We start from the raw sequence: 16915 nt of genomic DNA on the forward strand, positions 1-16915 counted from the left end.
AGAAACAGTCATAAAACAAAGTTTTATATTGATCGATTGGTGAAAATGTGACCAGAGGCTTGCAGGAACCTAACCCTATATTTCCCCTAAGATCAATGGTTCAATATTTGCTAATTCAGAGTTTGCAGCAACTTCATAGAACATTACTGTGAACAAAGAGAACTGACTTTACAGCAAGAGACTATTTTTACTGATATAAGAGATAAGTTTGTTTTGGCAGGGAAGCATGAATTCTTACTACAAAAGAAAAAGTTCTTATTCACTCATCTTTCTAAACATCAACTTTCATTATGTACAGGTAAGTGATGTGGAAATACACTTATAAGCATGAAAAAATTCTAAGGATTGCATTGTGCATTGTGGGGTTGTTGTGAAGATTAAGCAAGTTAATATATGTCAAACAATTAGAGCAGTAACTGATGCATACGTACTAAATTCTCTGCTGGACATGGTGAACCTTTCAGTTTATAAACTCATATCAGTTCAGAGAAATTTTCTTGATTTATTTTATTCTTATTGTGTTTTCTCTGTTTTCTCTTTTGGAAATCCTTTATTTGAATGTTGGATTTCTCGTCCTGATCCTAAAACTTTCCTGTCTTTTCTCATCTTTTCTTTTTTATCTTTACTATCTACTTTCCTCTCTGTTTCTTCAACTCTACCATTGAATTATCTTTCTGTTTTCTGAATCCTTTTGTTTTTATAGGATTTTTTTTTTTTTGGTTTCATGACTTCAGTATCTTCTCTTTTCTATCTGAAGATGTTAATGAAAGTTTTAATGATAGCTTTAAAATTTTTTTTATTCCCCATGCATACTTTCTGTTTTCTCCAAGATGCCTTTTGTTTCTGTTCTTTATTTGTTTGTATGGTATCCATCTTCCACGCTAGAGACATTTTCCTCAAGCACCTGCTAATCAATCCTCTGCTCATGATTAAGAGATGGGGCTCCGAGCCTGTGAGTGAGGCTTACTGCCTTGGAGATTCCCTGGAAGAATCTAGGTGGGTCATTATTTCAGAGAAGCCCTAGTACCAGTACAGTCATGCATTGCATAATGTTGGGGATATGTTCCGAGAAATGTGTTGTTAGGTGATTTCATCGTTGTGTGAACATCATAGAGTGTACTTACACAAACCAGATGGTCTAGCCTACTACACACTGAGGCTAGACGGTAAAATCCATTGCTCCTAGATTATCAACCTGTACAGCATGTTACTGTACTGAACAGTGTAGGCAATTATAACACAGTGTTAAGTATTTATGTATCTAAACATATCTAAACATAAAAAAGTACAGTAAAAATACAGAATGAAAGATAAAAAATGGTACACCTGTATAGGGCACATGCCATGCATGTACCCTGCAAGACTGGAAGTTGCTCTGGGTGAGTCCATGAGTGAGCAGAGAGTCTATGAATGTGAAGGCCTAGGACATTACTAAATACTACTGTAGACTTTATAAACACTGTATACTTAGGCTACACTAAATTTATAAAACAATTTCATTTGTCCATTTTGCATTGCTATAAAGGAATACCTGAGACTGGGTAATTTATAAAGAAAAGAGGTTTATTTGGCTCACAGTTCTGCAGGCTATGCAAGCATGGCATCATCATCTGCTTGGCCTCTGGTGAGGCCTCAGGAAGCTTTTACTCATGGCAGAAGGTGAAGGGGAGGCAGGAATGTCACATGGCAACAGCGGGAGCAAGAGAGAGGGGAGGAGGTGCCAGGGTCTTTTTAACTACCAGATCTCATGTGAACTCTCCTTACTGCAAGGAGGGCACCAAGCCACTCATGAGGTATCCACCCACATGACCCAAACACCTCTCATTGGACCCCACCTCCAACATTGGGGATCACATTTCAGTATGAGATTTGGGTAAGTCAAACATGAAAAATACATCAGCAATATTTGCCTTTCTTCAAAAAGAAATTTACCTTAGCTTGTTGCACCTTTTTTACTTTATACCTTTTCTTTTTTTTTTTTTTTACTTTTGGACCCTTTTAGCAACACTTAGCTTAAAACGCAAACACATTGTATAGCTGTATAAAATATTTTCTTTCTTTATATCCCTATTCTGTAAGCTTTTTATTATTAAACAATTTTTTTTACTTTTAAAACTTTTTTCTTAAAAACAAAGACACAAACACACACCTTAGCCTAGGCCTACACAGGGTCCGGATCATCAATATCACTGTCTTCGACCTCCACATCTTGAGCTTCTGATAGGCCTTCAGGGGCAATAACATGCATGGAGTTGTCATCTCCTGTGATAACAATGCCTTCTTCTGGATACCTCCTGTAGGACCTGCCTGAGGCTGTTTTACAGTTCACATTTTTTTAAATAAGTAGAAGAAATATGCTCTAAAACTGTAATAAAAAGCATAGTATAGTAAGTGCATAAACCAGTAACAGTTGTTTATTATTGTTATCAAGTATCATTATATACTGTACATAATTGTATATGCTCCACTTTTATATAGCTGCCAGCACAGTAGTCTTGTTTACACTAGCATCACCACAAATATGTAAGTAATGCATTGTGCTATGATATACAAAGGCAACAATGTCAATAGAAATTTTTCAGTTCCATTATAATCGTATGGAGTCTTCATAGTACATACTGTACAGCCTGTTGTTGACTGAAAGAGCATTATTTGGCATACTCTATTTTAGCCTGTCCTTTTGGGCTGGTCATATTTCCAGATAAGCCTCTTCAATCTCCCTTCTGAAGGGTGAAGAGTGGGCTGATGCCTGTGTTCTTAGAGTGAGCAAGCAATTGGACTGGGACATCAGTATGAATACTGCATTATGTATGGTCACTGAATTGAATTGTGTTTTTGATTAAGGACTCTCTTACCCTACAGATGAATAAATTTCTAGCTTTCTGCTAAGGGAGGGGAGGGGCAGTTACCTGGCAGTTGGGGAAGAGCTTTGGAGCAACACCTGTTTTTCAGATAGCTCTCCCCACAGGCCTTTGCTGACTTAGGATTCATTCAGCTTTCTGCTAAGTCAGGCACCACATGTCAGTCTTCTCTTCAGTTCCCAAAATTTGTTTCTCTTGTCCTTTCTCCTGTTCTCCATATTCTTATCGGTCAAAAAACAAAACAAAACAAAAAAAACACTTTCTTAAGTCTCTTTACTGTGGTTTTAGTGGAGCTTTTTGAAGAAGCAAGATTCGATGTTCATCTTAACTCTGATGTTATCAGAGTTATCAGAGACTTGATGTTATCAAGTCTCACCTGATCTGCAACCTCCTCTAGAGGACCTTCCCATACCTACTGCCACTCCACTCCCCATAACTTGGTTAGGTCCCTCACTGTGGGTGCCCATAGCACTGTGTGCTTCTTTTATGCTAACACTATTAATATTTGTTGCAATTGTTTGCATTCTTCTTGTTCTTGCTAAATTCAATGCTCTGAAGGGAAAGACTATCACAATTCTGTCCCCAGTGCCTAAAGAGAGCCTAACCTGCAGCAAATACACCACAATTATCTCCTGAGTTAATAGATTAATTATTTCTGACGTTGAACAGCAAATTATAATAGAAGAGGATTTGGCTAATTCCTATCTTATTTGATTTAGGGGTTCAAGGCCTTTAGAGCCAAAATTTGTTCTCAATTCTTTTTGGTAAATGCATTTGAAGACATAGTTTCTTTTAGAAAATCAGCCCTTATTAGTTTGAATTGCTAGAATTACTCATTTGTTTTATTTGATTCATGAGTATTAACAAGGAAATAAATACATGAACATCTTCAACCGGCCCCTACTAATTCCATATGTAATTCTTTCTTTCAGTTAATATACACTAATTATAGAATGTTTCATACAGTAGAATGCTGTGGTGTTTTAGAATCTGCTCTCCTGAATATTAAATAATATTTTGCTTCTTGCCAACTCTACAGCTCTGAAAGTTAAATGTCAACTTTAAAAGGCAATGAATAAGAATGAATTTGCTCAATGGACCAAAATATGCTTCAAGTTATAAAAGAAAGACTGTAACCATAAGGTGAATTTAAGGTTTAGGTTACCTGTTAAGGGAGAAAAATCAGGATAAGGTATAGTTTTGTTATTAAGGAGACATTAGGTTGATGGACTTACCTTAAGTTTTAGATAATGTCCATTACACTGAAATGGCATTTGACTGACTCTCTTTCTCATAACTCAACCTGTATCCCACTGACTTTATTTTGGACCAATGTGAAGAAGACATAACACCTTTCCTCCATAAGTGGGTAGCAAACATCTCAATGAAACTAATTGAAAATCAGAACAGCTAGAATGTTTGACACCACCAGAACTTGTCACTCCTGACCTTAACTAAAGAAAAGCGCTCTGTGAATAATTCCTTCCATGTGCATCACAGATGGAGGAGATAGAGAAAAATAAATTGAAGTATAGGGAACAGTTAAGATGACATTATAGTGATATCAAAGACTTAAACTTTAAAAATGAAATTTATAGACTTCGAGTCCCGATTGAGCTTGTCTAGAACCAAAGCTATTGTTTTCCTTGAGAGTTGGTCTCAGTCCCATGAGTGAGTCTCCAAGGAATTGACAGTGGCCTGTGATGGGCAGAGTGAGAGTCAAGAAGGCTCAAAGACCTCTCAGGCATCAAAAATGCCCATTTGGTCTCAAACTGTTAATAATACAGATGCACGTGTAGGAGTCTCTAACATGGATAACTTATGTTATATGGGTAGAGACAGTAGAGGAATAGAAAAGTAACAAGAGGCACATTTCCTTTATGGCATATAGGAAAAGTAGATGGGAACATGAATATAGTTAGTAAGTCAATTTAAGAGTTTCTATTTGCCTTCCTACCTGATTCTCAAGCATTCTCAAGTAACTTTTACTTAATTTGAAAGTACTCTTTATGAGGCATGGAAAATAAATTCACTAATTATCAAAAGGCCCCAGTATATCTGATTATTTAATACAAAATCATTTTATGATTTGTCCATAGAACCAGATGATTGTAGCTAATTCATTCTAGGAAGTAAGGTTTTCCATGTACAAATCTCTGGGCTGTGTCTACGACCATTAAACAAGCGATCAGAAACCAAACCAGTAAAACAAACAACAACCAGAGCTGTATCAAGCAGATCCAATTTTGAAAGGGAGATGTAGTAATAGATATAATTTTATGTTAAAATCTTATTTCTCAGAAGCCCTCATTTAAATATATACATAGAGTTCCTTCTCTATTCCCACTGTTTCACTTGACTTCACTTTTTTTTCTCTTTAAAAAAAGGAAGGAAAAAAATATATACACATATAAACATGTGTGGTCCCAGGATAATGGTCCACAGGAGAAGTCAGGTTTTTTTGATAGGGAAAAATCAGTTCAGGCAGGGTATTTGCTGTGTGAGAAGCAGGTCCATGGGGCCCTGAGTTTGAGGGCTCCCCAGGAGTACTGAGTTCCCACTGGAGGATGGAGAAGCACCCGAGGTAGACCTCACACAAGGTCAGCCCTCACTACTGCACCTTGTCGTTTTTACCAAATTTGATTGCCTCCTGGTGGTAGTGATTAGCGTATATTGTTGAAATTTCATAATAAATGACTCGTTTCAACAATTCATCCAAACATTTATGTAATCCACATAATGGGAGAAGAAAGAAATTAATAGTGTTTGGGATCACTAAGTAGCTTTTGGAAATTGTGTGTGTGTGTGTATGTGCATGTGTGTATATGTGTGTGTGTGTGTGGGTGTTTGCTTTTTTCAGAAAGAACATGGTATAGAAAAATAGGATAGGAAACCTGGGTTCTACTTCTAGGCCTGCAATAAACCTGCTACGTGACCGTGTGCTGCCTAATAGCCCTCTCTGGACTCCAGTTGTTTCCATTTGGAAAATGAGGGGATTGAACCAAATGATCTGTAAAGTCCTTTCCCACTCTAAAATTTTATGGCTCTAGGAGAAAGGCATCTATAGTTGCATAAACGGGCAAGTTAAATGAGGCCCAAAAGTAGTTCAGGCAGTTAAGTGTTCATTGTTGGGATGGAGCACTTATCCTTATGTGTGTGGAGTGGTCTTCATAGTAGCAGTAGCAAGCCTGAGCTGCAGTTTAAATTCTTCCCTTTTATTCCTCTCTCTGAGACATTAGCATCTATAAAACCTTTGGTACTCTTCAGGGGAAAGGGACTACATGTAAATAGTAAGAAGGATTTTTCTTTTCTCAAAGTACAGTACAGGACATTTATTTTGTTTTCTACTTATGCATTTGTGCTGTGGCTTGCTTCCTGGTAAAATATTACCCAGTTGTTGAACATTTCTCCAGAAGAAAAAAAGCTTCAAAAGTTACCCTATGGTGATGATGATATGGTAGGCTTTGTGTCCCCACCCAAATCTCATCTTGAATTATAATCCCCATAATCCCCATAATCCCCACATGTCAAGGCAAAGACTGGGTGGAGATAACTGGATCATGGGGGCAGTTTCCTCCATGCTGTTCTCTTGATAGTGAGTGACTTCTCACCAGATCTGATGGTTTTATAAGGGCCTTTTCCCCCTTTGCTCACTCTTCTCTCTCCTGCTGCCCTCTAAAGAGGTGCCTTCCACCATCATTGTAAGTTTCCTGAGGTCTCCCCAGCCATGCTGAACTGTGAGTCAATTAAACCTCTTTTCTTTATAAATTACCCATTCTCGGACAGTTCTTTATAGCACTGTGAGAATGAACTAATACAGATGAGGAGGAGGATAAAAACAAAAATATGCAAAGAGGAAAGTGGGGTGATGAAAGGCCATGAGAGTGAGACAGGCTTGAATTCAGTTCTTGATTCTCCATCTTATTCATTGTAGGAGCTTTCATTTTTGTCTGGCCAGCTTTCTTCTTTAGGACAACATCCTCTCACCTATTCAGTGTAATTTGACTAGGCCATATTATGGATGGCTGACTCTGTTCCCCATTTCTACCTCCCCACAAGCCTAAGTGTTGGGCACAAGATCCAGACCAGGCTATTCAGAGGATAGTTATTGGAGTTCTAGGGAAGATGCCCTGTCCTGCTCCAGTTTGCAAGTTATAGAGGACATCCTCCTTCTGTGGGAGTATCTATGTATAAATGAAGTTAAGCAGAGATATGGGAAAAGACAGTTCTGATGACATTCTTCTTATACAAGCTGATATTTTCCTTTAAATTTTATCTATTAAGTTTGAGTTGGGTTTCTATAACTTATACTAATAAAAGCAAACACTTACATGATGCTTATTATGTACCAGGCACTATTCTAAGTGTTTTATATATGTTAACTCAGTACTCCCTACAAAAACTCTATGAATTGGTTTCATCATTATCTGAATTCTGTGATGGGAAATACAGAAGCACAGAGAAGTAAATAACATGTCCAAACTCTCACAGCTGGCCAGAGATAATGGCCAGGATTTGAGCTGAGATAGTTTAATACCAAAGCTCATAGCCACTCCTCTATGCTGCTTCTCTCAATAATAGGCCAACTAAGAGGCCTCTGGCACATACTTAAGTTTCCTGAACATCACTTGTCTTTGTAAACATGGAGAGAATAATGGCTATATTTAGTCAGGCCAGGCCTTAAGCATTGGATTAGTCAGTATTCTCCGAGAAACAGAACCAATATGATATATATGAGGAGATTTATCATGTGCTTACATGGTTATGGAAGCTGAGAAGTCCTACCATCTGCCTTCTGTAAGCTGGAGGGCTGAGAAAGCCAGTGGTGCAATTCACTTAGAGTCTGAAGGCTGGAGGGCCAAGGAACTCCTGGTTCAATTCTGAAAGCCTGAGAACTAGTGGGCCTGCTGGTGTAAATCCCAGAGTTCAAATGCCAGATAACTAGGAGCTCAGATGTCCAAGGTCAAGAGAAAATGGATGTCCTAGCTCAAGAAGAGAGAAAATGTACCTTTCCTCTTTTTGTTCTGTTCAGGCCCTTCATGAATTGGATGATGCCTACCTACACTGGTGAGGGTAAATCTTCTTTACTCAGTCCACTGATTCAAAAGCTACTCTATTTTGGATTAGCAAAAGAGATGGACAGATACAGACAGAATCTGGGCTATCTGGGCATTCTTTGGCCCAGTTATGTTGACACATAAAATTAGCCATGACAAGCACTAAGCTTATAAAGGAAATACTGGTGAAAAGTTATTTATCCATTTTGAAATTTCTCAAATCAAATGTTCCATTTCTTAAACTACCCGGGCTCCTGGTTCCTTAGACATGCCTAGGTCCCGGCTTGACATTTTTGCCCTGTGAGGCAAGAATGCTACCTGAGTGCCTATCACCAACTTGAATTTCCTGGAATGGATAGCTTGGCTGGTACTGAGTGGTGACGGCTTACTAGTTGGCAAGTTTGCTGAATTAATTTCGGAGTCAACCTAAATGCAATTTTTCTTTGCGTTATCCTTGCATATAGGATATCTCTCCTTAGCTGATGTATGTTGAAGCCAAATGACCGAGGAGGTGGGATATCTGGTGTTAGTATTTGGGGTTGTGACTCAGGTCCTAATGAGTTTGGTTTGGAACTTGGATTGTGTGCCTTGGCAAAGGATATTTTAATGGCGGGTAACAATAACCTATTCTATCGCTATCCTTGCATTGTAATTCAAATAATTTGATAAGAAAATGTATGTGAAAGCACATGATATAGTGCCCGTTAGATCTGAAGTTTTGGCATCCTGATGGGCTGATGGCTGACTCAGACCATTCTTTGTTTCCTGTAAGTCTTTATTGAGTCTAACTTTATTACAGTAGCCATTCAAGTTATATCTGCCAAGTGGAAAGTCAGGTTTCTCTGTAGTTTTGGGTGTGCTCAGTGAGGCCCTAAAACTAGCATTATGAAGATAGGCTTATATGGTTTATCTTGTGGCCACTAGTTTGCAGAGATGGCTGCAGCACTTTTTTCCCTCCCTAAACATGCATGCTGCTGCTCCCAGCAAGAGGCTGAGGTTATTTGCCTGCCCTCTGCACCTGGGCTGGCCTTATGACTGGTTTTGATTAATAGAATGTGGCAGAAATGATATCCTGGGACTTCTGATTACAGACATTAAGAAAAATAGTAGTTTCTACTTTCTGATTCTCAGATCCTAGCTGATATGCTGTGAGAAGCCCAAGACACATGGAGAAGCCACATGGAGGAGAATCAAGGCTTGTGTTTGACAGCTCCAGTGAAGCTCTCAGACAATAGTCAAAACAAACTGGAGCCATGTGAATGAGCTGTCTTGGATCATCCAGCCCAGTCAAACCTTTGGACAACTGTAGCTCTAACTAACATCACATGGAACAGATAAACCACCCAGCTGAGCTAATCATTCCACAGAATAATCAGAGATAATAAAATAGTTGTTATTTTAAGTTACTTTCAAGCCATAACAATAGGTAATTGAAACAACCTTCATATCTCTTAATACCATGCTTATATGGTCATTTCTTCTGATATTAAGCCTATAGGTATAGTTTTTGCCATTTCTAATCGATCAGAGATGCAAGCAGTTCAAATTGTGGGGACTGATGAGCTAATAAAACAATGTGCACAATAATCAACTCAAAATGGATTAAAGATTTAAGTGCAAGACCTGAAACCATAAAACTCCTAGAATAAAACATAGAGGAAAACCTTCTTGACATTGGTCTTGGAAATGAAATGATTTTTTTGGACAGACATCAAAGGTACAGGCAGCAAAAGCAAAAAATAAACAAAAATGAGACTACATCAAACAAAAAAAAGCTTCTCACTGCAAAAGAAACAAAAATGAGGCTGGGTGTCGTGGCCCCAGCACTTTGGGAGGCCAAGGGCAGTGAATCACTTGAGGCCAAGAGTATGAGATCAGCCTGGCCAACATGGTGAAACCCCGTCTCTATTAAAAATACAAAAATTAGCTGGGCATGGTGGCACATGCCTGTAATCCCAGCTACTCGGGAGGCTGAGGCAGGAGAATAGCTTGGACCTGGGAGGCAGAGGTTGCAGTGAGCTGAGATCATGCCATTGCACTCCAGCCTGAGTGACAGAGTGAGTGAGACTCTGTCTCCAAAAAAAAAACAAAACAAAACAAAACAAAAACAAAAAGAAACAAAAATGAAAAGGCAGCCTATGGATGAGGAGAAAATATTTGTAAGCATATATCTGAAAAGAGCTTAATATCCAAAATTTACAAGGAACTCGTACAACTTATTAGAAAAAAAAAAAAGCCTGATAAAATGAGCCAAGGACTTAAATAGGCATTTTTCCAAAGAAGACATACAAATGGCCAACAGGTATTTAAAAAGGTGCTCAACATCACTAATTACCAGGCAAATATAAATCATAACTCAAATGAGATATCACCTCATGCCTGTTGGGATGACTTTATCAAAAAGACAAAAGATAAGCGTTGGCAAGCATGTGGAGAAATTAGAACCCTTGAACACTGTTGGTGGGTGTGTAAAATGGTACAGACATTATGGAAAAAAGTACAGAAGTTCCTTAAAAATAAAAAATAGAACTACAATATGATTTATAAGTCACACTTCCAGGTACACATCCAAATGAAATGGAACCAGTATCTTGTAGAGATATCTGTACCTTCATCTTCATTGCAGCATTATTCACAATCGCCAAGATACAGACTCAACCTAAGTGTCCGTTGATGGATATTATTTCACCTTAAAAAAGAAGAAAATCCTGCAATTTGTGACAACATAGATAAACCTAGAGGATATAATGCTAAGTGAAATACAGACACAGAAAGAAAAGTACTGCATAATCTCACTTCTACGTGGAATCTAAAACATTGAATTTATAGAAGCTGAGAGTAGAATGGTGGTTGTCAGGACCTGAGGGGTGGGAGAAATAGAGAGATGCTAGTCAAAGGGTACAAAGTTTCGGTCATGCAAGATGAATAAGCGCTAGAGATCTAATGTACAGCATGAGGATTATAGTTGACTATAATGTGTCACATACTTGAAATTTGATAAGAAAGTAGGTCTGAATTGTTCTTATCGCAAAAAAGGTAACTGTGAGGAGATGGATATGTTAATTAGCTTGACTGTAGTAAAATCAGTTTAATATGTAAATATATATCAAAACATTATGTCATGCGCTTTAAAGATGTACAGTTTTGATTCAAAATAATAAAAAAAACCCAAATTGAGTGGCAAAGATTTTTTAAATATCAGGGCTGTGGAATTTATATTTAAGCCTGACATTTCCTTTAATCCCATGTATATTAATAAAGAGCCAGTATAATTAGTATTACTCTTCATAATATTTAAAGTTTATGTAGTTGTCATAGAAAATCATTAGTTATAATTACTTAAAATGAAGTCTTCAGTTGATCTCAGTGAATAGTAATGTACTATGCATCTTTGAGTTACAGAGGTGGCTTCACAGGAATAAGAAATTTCCAGAACTTCAGAAGTCTTTGCTGCTATCTGTATTTAATTTGATTCTGTATTTGACAGTTATGGAGTTAAATTATTACCCAAACATATAAATCTTATATTGTCCTTTCAAATGACTTTTAAAAACTATTAGGTCTGAGGAAATTACATTTGTCCCACATATCTGAGTTAATTCTTTCAATAGAACCATTTAATGACTGCATACTATTTACTAAGAAGAGTTAGGCACCGGGAATATAGAAAAAAAAGACATCAGCTCATTTGTCTAATGTATGAGACAGAAAAACAACCAATTAATACTTGTGTATCAGCCAAGGAATATGCTTGGCTGAAAGTAACAGGAAACCTAACTAATAGCAGCTTGAATAACTAAGACATTTATTTGGTCACCTGGCATGAAATATAAAGGCAAGGAGTCCAAAACTGGTATGGCACCTAAACAATGTCGTCAAGAATTTGGATCTTTTTGTGTTTCTTCTTTACAAGTCTTATTAACTAGCTTTCATCCTTGCGATCTCAAGATGGTTGCTATGCCTCCAATCCCCATTCTGTTCCACAAAGAAAGAAGTGAAAAAGTAAAGAGATAAAGGGAAGCCCTCCCCAGGATCTTCATCCTACATCTATTTTATGGACTGTGGCATGGCCACCCATGGCTACATGATTGTTTTCAGCTTCTAAGTAGAGAAAGACAAGGGAGAAGGGAATTTGGAATAAGTGTTGATTGGGCCAAACTACATGCCACAACACATTAGGGGTAAACAGGATGCAAGGGAGCACTGAATTCAGATTTGGGAGGTCAGGAAAGGCTTCTGGGTAGAAGCGACATCTGAGCTGAGTCATGAAGTCTGAATTGGAGTCAGCCAGATCAACAGGAGAAAGGGCACCCTAGGCAGAGGATGAAGGATGTACAAAAAAGGCAGGGAGGCTGGGCGCAGTGGCTCACACCTGTAATTCCAGCAGTTTGGGAGGCTGAGGCGGGAGGATCACCTGAGGCCAGGAGTTCAAGACCAGCCTGGCCAACATGGTGAAACCCTGTCTTTACTAAAAATACAAAAGTTAGCCAGCATGGTGGCACGCACCTGTAATCCCAGCTACTTGGGAGGCTGAGGCATGAGAATCGCTTGAACCAGGGAGGTGGAGGTTGCAGTGAGCTGAGATTGCCACACTGCATTCCAGCCTGGGGGACAGAGGGAGACTCTGTCTCAAATAAAAATAAAATAATAATAATAAACAAAGGCAGGGAGGAGCAGGACCTATGGGAGGCATGCATGGTTCATAAAGCAAGAATTTGCAGTGATGACAGCTAAAGTTGGAGAGAAATATTGGGGCTAAGAAAGCAGGGCCTGAAAGCCATGCTGAGTTTGGACTTTATCATGTAGATGGTATGAAAGGTTTTTGAGCATACGGTAGGAATAATCAGATTTGTGTTTAGAAAACAGAGAACAGATTGGTAGGCAACTGAGATTGCAATCTTGAACGTATCAAGGCAAGATGTAATAAGGGCCTGACCTTAAGTGATGGTGATGTGGAGGGGGAGAAGGGTGCAGATTTTAGATCTAGTAAAAAAAAAAAAAAAGAGGCATTGACACCTACTTGAAGATTGATTAATTACGGGGGTAAAGCAGACTTGAGATTGATTCCTAGGCTTCTGGCTTAGGCAATTGGAGGGTGATGGGGCCATTCACTGAGGCAGTGAAGTCAGGAGGAAGAGCCAACATCAGATAGCATGTGGATATTTGAGACTGGAGCACAAGAGAGATTACTGATCTGTCCCAGCTGCTAACAAAGGTATCCTAGCTGGCTCCTCTGCCTTATCTTTCCCTTTCACTCCATTCTCCAACCTGCAGCTTGAATAATTTATTTAAAACACAAAGATAACCAACCCCTCCCACTGTTTAATATCATTACAGTATAGTTTTCTCTTCTACCTTAATGAGCATTTACTATGTGTCTGGCACTGAGATAAGGGCTTTACATGCCATATTTTACTTAATGCTCACTCTTTAAGATAGATACTGCAACAATCCTCATTAGAAAGGACTCAGAGGGGTAAAGTGACTTTCCAAAAGTTTTTCATCCAGTAAGCACTAGAGCTGGGCTTTAAACTCCTATCTGGTCTGTCTGACTGCAGAGCCTGTGTCATTAACTTTTAATGGGAAAATCTGCAGTTACTTTTGCACCAACCTAAATACTACATTGCATCATCTTTGATGCTTAAATGTGTATAGTGCTCTATATCTTTCAGAGTACTTTCACACACATTATCCATTATTCCATTCTGCTTAACAATCATGCAAGGTCATTTGGGTGAGTATTAATTGTATAAAGGAGAAAATCAAAGCACAAAAATAACCAAAGAATTCAATTCCTCATTAAGTAATTAATCCATTTATTCTATAAATATTTATGAGGCTGATACTAATGGGAGGAGTTTAAATGCAGAGTGGTTAAGAGACTTTCTCAAGGCTCCATGACTGCTTAGTTGCAAAGCAGAAACTGGAAGCTTTGGGTCACAGTTCCGTGTTCTTGTGGGAGGGGAGAACATCTTGCAAAGCTGCTAGGGTTCTTAACAAGTGCTGGGCTTGGATCAGGATTAAAATCTGATTCAAATTGTCCTTCATTTCATCTTTCCTCTCCACCTGTTACCCACTAGCTTCTTAGAAGTTGATCTCTAAAAAATAGGCCTGGGGGCTGGGCACAGTGGCTCATACCTGTGGTCCCAGCATGTTGAGAGGTTGAGGTGGGAGGATCAATTGAGCCTAGAAGTTCAAGTCTGCAGTGAGCTTGAATCACCTGTTCTGTGAAAGGGCTGTATATACAAAGCGACCCCCCAAATGCTGAAGAAATAAGAAACCAAAGAAAGAGGCAGACAAATCTGGGTCATAGGTTTCGGGTAGTTTAAGGGGAACTTAAAAGCAGGGAGACTTACAGAAGAATGGTCTTGGGAGGCTACAATACAGGTAGATCTCCACATCACAAATCCCCAGACCCAGGGCTTAAATCTTGGGGAAAGTATCCCTGCTCTGGAAGGAATGTGTAGGTGGCTATGGGTGTCAAAGCCTATGATTTCCAGAACAACAAGGGTCGTTTTGGAGGAAACTTACAATCAGTAGGTCTTCCTACATAAAGAGTAATACATCAGTCAGAAATTTGGGAGGCATTCTTGAACTTGGGGTTAGTTAGAAGTTACATGGCGGATTGGCATTTAAAATAAAGTCACTCTTCTCTCCATGTTGCCACTGCACTCCAGCTAGGGTGATGGAGTGAGATCCTGTCTCCAATAAATAAAATAAAAAAATAAGCCTGGCATTCAGCAGCTGTGGATTTGTTCTGTGGCTAATTCAGCAGGTAGAAGTAGGAGGAAATGACAGGCATGTCTGTATCAGCTCAACCTAAGTTTTTTTGTTTGTTTGTTTGTTTGTTTTTGTGAATGATGGTTGCTGTTAAGAATGAGACAGAGTTTTCCAGAGTGGTTGTAGATTGCGGCCTCACCTGCACAATGCACCCCGTCACCTCAACACAGGGTCAGGTAGATTCCGTGACCCGCTGTGGCTATGTTTATCTTAAGTAATGAATACTGCTTCTACTGCTGCCAGTGACAAGATTAACTCCAAATTAGTTCTCTGCTTCTTTAAGTCACGTACTCACATTCAGACTCCTAGATGACCCGTCTGATTTGGTGAATACATGTCACATGCCCTTGTTCTGGCTGCCAGGAAGCTGGGTGATAAAATATCTGCCCCCCATCTAGACAAAACAGAAAAGAAACAGTTGATCTTTAAGGTTCCTTTGAGCCTAAGAAGCTGTGATTCTGTGGGCTTGGGTACATCATCTTGTCATCCAGTCACATATGTTACCACTGGTGTTAGGGCAGCTGTAGACGTTTTAACTCATACCATGAATTTTATGCTAACTCCATTATCAGACACCTTTTCCTTTCTTATCTTACGAAACATCTTTCATTGTACTCTGCCTTATAAAGTATATAATAACTACAACTGTTAAAGACAAAAGAGGGCACGTGTAGCAAATTGTGGGTGGTGCAGGGTGAAAGCCAGCCACCTAAATTCCCAGCATCCTTACAGTGTGGCATATCCTAGTGAATTTACTGGTTTCTGGTTTTACATTTCCAGAAAGCCTGTTTTTATCAGTACTTCAGAATTTATCTGACACATGGAGATCAACTCGTGCTCATTAAATCACGATAAACACCAGAATTCTAAGTAGTTAATTTATAATGAGAAATAAAAATTTCAAGCACACCAGATGGTCATGTCAGCCTAGTAAAAGGCATTCTCTCTCTGTGAAAAACCATACGGGAAGCCAAACAATTATCGGAATGTTGTTCACTCTTTGGAATCAGAGCAAGGGGAGTTGGTTACGTGATTACAATGATTAATGGCCTTAGACTTTGGTGGCCTGATTGTAATAGGATTCTTTCGGTTGTAAGGAACAAAAACACAATTAAAATTTTCTTGGGCAAAAAGGACAGTTTATTAAAAGAGTACTGGAGTGCCTCATGGAACTTTGGGAAAGTCCTTGGAAGAGCCTGACTTCAGAGGTGACTGGACTCAGGACTAAAAAAACCTTGGGATTCTCTTCCTGTTGGCTTCATTCCCTCCTGCTGAGGACCAACTTCTTCCACCGGCTGGAGGATATTACATCTCTCAGTTACTGTCACGGGAGAGTGAGTGCCCCTTTTCCAGTAGTTTCTATTAAGAAAAGGAAATCCCAAAGAGGGCCCTGATCAGACTGGTATTTGGACCTAAGAGCCACGAGTAGGGATGGGAGCTGTAAAGCAGAGCCACCTGGCACAGGCTTGTTCCTGCTGGTTCCAGATAATGACTTAAATCACTGTTGGCTGTCAGTAAGTCCGGGTTGGTGGATTGACACTGATGTAGTCCAGCTCTGCTTCCAGAACCAGGGGGATCTGTTTGTAAACCAGGATACCTCTTCCCCAAGACAATGCCTAGAAATAATGCCTCTCTTGTTTTTCTGACCTCTTGCTTCCTGGAGTTTCTCTGAAGGGCATTTCTCTTAATGGACTTGTTCTTTTTGCTACAGCTAATATCTAGAGGAATATCCATGTTGATTTCCCATATTTTTATTCTCAAAAGACCACCTTATTTCAAATTTGGGGAGCACATAATGTACTCTCTATCACTTAAAGATTGATTGTTGCCCTGTTTTTTGGATTTTTTTTTTAAGGGGGCGAGGGAAGGAGAAGGCAATCACAAAGAGTTGGTGAGTAATTGGCTGAAAGTCATCATTCAATATTATAAAAGTTTCCATTTTGTTCCACAATGCCTTTTTAGAAAGATAACTGAATGTTTTAATCTTTCACCTATATTTACTTTGCATACTCAGTGTAGTTAATCTATATCTCTTTATATTCTAATTTTATTTTTATTGATTTAAATATTCAATGAATGTTTCTCATTGCCTACTTTGTATCAGACTCTGTGCTGGGAGGTGATAATAAGGAGAGGCAAAAGGGCTCAATTAGGAGGGATAGGTTTCTATCTGCTTTACACGAGTGGAGAGATACCCAAATGCTGACCTGCAGGACA

At 39.0% G+C, this 16915-nt stretch overlaps 1 protein-coding gene across 4 annotated transcripts in view; it reads left to right on the forward strand.

Annotated features, from left to right (window-relative positions):
• CFAP95 (cilia and flagella associated protein 95) overlaps positions 1-16915 on the forward strand; it is an 85270-nt gene that overhangs the window by 37705 nt on the left and 30650 nt on the right. The gene's annotated exons all lie outside the window — the stretch shown is intronic.

The sequence above is a fragment of the Pan paniscus genome, chromosome 11 (assembly GCF_029289425.2).
Source record: "Pan paniscus chromosome 11, NHGRI_mPanPan1-v2.0_pri, whole genome shotgun sequence".
In the NCBI taxonomy this organism is placed as follows: Eukaryota; Metazoa; Chordata; class Mammalia; order Primates; family Hominidae; genus Pan; species Pan paniscus.